The sequence below is a fragment of the Gossypium hirsutum genome, chromosome D01 (genome assembly GCF_007990345.1).
Source record: "Gossypium hirsutum isolate 1008001.06 chromosome D01, Gossypium_hirsutum_v2.1, whole genome shotgun sequence".
Taxonomy (NCBI): Eukaryota; Viridiplantae; Streptophyta; class Magnoliopsida; order Malvales; family Malvaceae; genus Gossypium; species Gossypium hirsutum.
The window spans coordinates 46,185,154-46,189,575 of record NC_053437.1 but is presented as its reverse complement, the minus strand read 5'-3'; the positions used below and the strand labels follow the sequence as shown (position 1 = coordinate 46,189,575).

The 4,422-nt window shown below is 34.5% G+C and overlaps 1 non-coding gene across 1 annotated transcript; it reads right to left on the bottom strand.

The window, feature by feature from the left end:
- Nucleotides 1–3,872: 3,872 nt before the first annotated feature.
- LOC121214231 (small nucleolar RNA R71) lies at nt 3,873–3,977 on the bottom strand. The gene has a single exon (XR_005909817.1). It is a non-coding gene; the product is annotated as a small nucleolar RNA R71 (small nucleolar RNA).
- Nucleotides 3,978–4,422: the final 445 nt, after the last annotated feature.

Genomic DNA, 4,422 nt, shown 5'->3' with positions numbered 1-4,422 from the left:
TTTGAAAACATGTTCCCAAAAATGTCCCTCTATATGCATAACATCGCATTACGATCAACCACCTTGGTGTATTCTTGGCTTGGTCCCTTATGAAGAACTAGTTCAACTCAAGAACCTGCATTACAAATAAACATCAATAAGTTTAATGGAACTTAATGAGTCTCGACCAATTTTACCTTTAAATGATGATGTTGAATTCCTCGACTTAAGAATTCTAGACTTCCTTTCAGATTTTGAAGGATACATTTTTGATTCTTGACAGATAACTCTATGCCAACTTCTAACTCGACCACCTTATACACGTTTAATTTGGTTGGTAGATTACGGACTTCGCACCTTATAGTGGATCCTATTTCGCAATTTCTTTAAGAAGAAATTGGATACATTTCTCAGAATGATATACCTATGGACACTACTCTTGTTGAATTCATATGCTGGCTTTAGCGACTGCCAGTCGCACTTTATCTTCAAATCGGTCCAAACAACGAACTTATTCCGATGAATCCAATGCTTTAGATCATTAAATAAAATCCCAGATGACTCCAATACCTAATGCGAGAATTCCCTGGTTTAGTGGACACTTACACCACCCATAACTCTAGATACACCAAGCTTTCTGTCTTGGTGGATTGCGAATGGCGAGTGCCCTGTCAAGAATTCTTTCAAAAAATGCCCCAAAGGCATACCCAGATCTTGCCACAAAGGCAGACTAACAATTCATCACTTATTCATTACATAATTTACTTTACAGACTTTCTAGACATTCTAGATAATACGCCATAAAGGGTCTTCAGATAATTCACCAAAAAAGATTCTTTAGATAATTCGCCAAAAAGACTCTTTATATAATTCGCCACAAAGGCTCTTTAGATAATTTGTCACAAACGATCTTCAGATAATTTTCCTAAAGGCTTTGTCTTGTTTGCCACATTGACACCTCACCAACTGTCGTGTTTGATGATATGGATTTGCCTAAACTCAGCATAGCTTGAGGTTTGGCCATTACCGCCCTCGGGACACGTAAAAACCCTAGTATACAAATGCGGCTCATCTGCCATTTCCAAAATATACCATGGCCATGGTCTTTTCACATACCTGCCATACTGGCATTTTCTCGTGTTTACTATCCCGACGGACCTCGTGTTTACAGTATCGGCAGACTACCTTTCGCCATACGAGCCTTTGATTTTACTGTCCCGATGGGTGTCATCGAAGCACTACCACAGGGTCCATCATCGTATTACTTTCTAAACACTCTACTCGAACACCCTTATCGTCAACCATACTTGGTCATGCATAACTCAAATAATATAATGGATGCATCTACATAGATTTCACTCATAATCTTAATAGAATCATACTTCCTAACACATAACTTCCCATGCATGCTTACCACATATTGTTGTAACATCCCGAGATAGAATTTTGAAGTTTTGGCCTCATAAGTAAGGGTTCTAGAAACACGAAAATAAACACAGTTTTTCATACCCCTTTTTAACTCAAATTCATACAATTTCGTAGTAATTCTTGTCAAAAAATATATAATAATTATAAAATAATTAAATTGTACTTAAACTATTAATATTTTTAATTTTAATTAATTTTATAATTAATTTTGATTAATTTTGATTTATTTTCAACAGATTCGCACAAAGGGCGAAAAATGGCTCGATAGACACTACTAGAAGGACAAAACCGAGAAGTGATTTTGAAGCATAGAGGCGAATTAATTTTTCAGCCTAAGATGGTCCAAATTATAAATATTAATTCATAATATAATTAATTTTAATTTTAATCCAATTTATTTTGGGTTAAATAATTATTATTAATTAATTATGAAAAGAGACTCAATTGAGCTAAACCGAGAGACTAATCCAATTGAACATTTGGGTTTACCAAAACTGTCCCATATGTTGACCCAATCAGCTTATTTAGCTGATTATTTGGCTTGCAAAATAGCCCTTGAAGCTTCCTTGAAATTGCATTCAAACCCCTCCACTTATCAAGCCATTGTAGATTTGGCCCTAGCTAAATTTAACAAGTTTGAAAGCTTCAAACTTGCCACATGTGTGGCTGGCCATGGGGGGGAGTCTATGGCTGCTGATTTTTTCTATTTTTAGTAGTCTATCAAACCTATAAATACCCCCTTGGCTGTTCATTTCAAACACACCTCTCATCCTTTAATTATTCACTTCTCTATCACTTTCTCTCTTTAAAACCCCTTCCTTTGTTCTTCTTTTTGCCTCCATTCCCTTGCCAATTTTCCCTCTTGTAAAAGAGCCTTTCAACCACCATTGGAAGGATTATTCAAGTGCTCTTAAAAGCCTCGATTCAACAAGAACAAGCGGAGAATGAGGAGCGGAGCAAACTAGTCAAGCTTCGGAGAAACATCGGATTCTATTCTAGTTCCATATCCTTTAATTTTTATTGTTGTTGTTATGAACATGTTTATGAATACTTATTATGTTGATATTTTTAATTTAATTAATATGGCTTAAATTTAATTCGTGTTAGGTTGATTGCATTTTGTCCACTTAGTTGTTATAGGCCTTGGTAAGTTGTTTGATTAAGTAAAATCATGATTAAGTTATTCTTCCATTATAATTGTAAGGTAACTAATGAATTAATTATTTAATCATGTTGAAATTGTATTTAATTGACACAATACTTAATCAGTGCATGTTTAATCTTCTAAGGTAGCTGAGGCTTAAATTAGCGACGGTATTAGACGATACATTAACCTTGCATAACTTGCAAGATTTTTGTGATTAAGTTGTTTCAAGGTAGGAATACATTGTTACCTCACTTAATCTTTTATGTGCTTATGAAGATTGACTAATTGTTTGAATTGGCATTGGAAAATTTTCAAGAGATTAGTTAATTTAATAGGTACGTACGAGCAGTAGTTAGCAAATTACCAAGTTGCCGTGAATTTATTGGTAACAACATGAACATGAGTTTAGTAATTTTAAGTTAAGAAATGTAATTAATCTAACACAATTATGTCATCTTGATTAAAATCATCTTTTGAAATTGTGCATTGGAACTTTTATTTTATTTTATTTTATTTTACTTAGTTAAATTTTAGTTTTGACTCACTTCCTCAAAATTAAAATATTTTTGTTCACCAAAGTGTTTTAATTGCATTCATAAATAATTCTTTTTCACAGTCCTTGTGGGTACGATAACTCGACATTTACTTGTCACTTTAATACTTGTTGTGATTGTGTACACTTGCACATTTCTATTGTTCCAAGTTTTTGGCGCTGTTTCCAGGGACTGTTTTAAAAGATATTATTTGTGAAATTGTTAATTTTCCATTTTGGTCTATTTTTTTCTGTTAAATTGTTAATTTTCTGTTACTTGTCAAATTTTTTACTTACTCCCCGTAGACCCTGAAATTGAAAGGACTTTCAGACAAAGGAGAAAACAAACAAACCAAAAAAGGACCGAAAAGATGAATTTCAAAAATCAAAACCAAAATCCAGGAGGAACATTCGCTTACAATACTCATAATCCGATCATTATTGCCAATGTCAGAAACTATGGGTCAATTTAGTGGGAGACCTGAAATTGAGGCACAACAATTCGAGTTGAAGCCGATCATGTTTCAAATGTTGCAAAATATGGGTCAATATAGTGGGATTCCTATTGGAAATCCATATATTCATCTTTGGCTATTCATGGAAGTGAGTGACTCATTTAAACTAGTCGGGATGACCGAGGATGCCTTGAGACTGAAGTTATTTCCATACTCCTTAAGAGAGAGAGAACGAACGTGGTTGAACTCTTTACCATCTGGTTCCATGACTACATGGAAAGAGGTGGTTGAACGTTTCTTAATGAAATATTTCCTCCATCTTTGACCGCCAAGATTCGAAATGAAATCACTTCACTTCAACAACTTGATAAAGAATCTTTATATAAGGCATGAGAGTGGTTCAATGAGTTATTATGAAAATCCCTCATCACGGTATTCCTTCCTACGTTCAAATGGAGACTTCTATATTGGTCTCAATATTCATACTAAAATGATGGTGGATGCTTTGGCAAATGGAGCCCTTCTTTCTAAGTCTTATAATATGAGTACGAGATTATTGAAAGAATTTCTAGCAATAACTATCCGTGGACAACCAACCGAGCAACCCCAGAAAGACGAGTAGCTAGAGTACATGAAGCGGACACACTTGCTTCTTTGGCAGCCTAGGTATTCTCTATGTCTTCTATGCTTAAGAACATAGCTATTAATGGTTTCAATGGTAGCCTGACAGGTCAGCAACCGAACTAATTCAAGAATATTTCTTGTGAATACTATGGAGATGGGCATTTCTTTGAAAATTGCCCATCGAATCAATAGTCAAAATATTACATGGGAAATAAGAATTGGAATGACCCGTAATCAAGTTCTTACAAATCTTTATG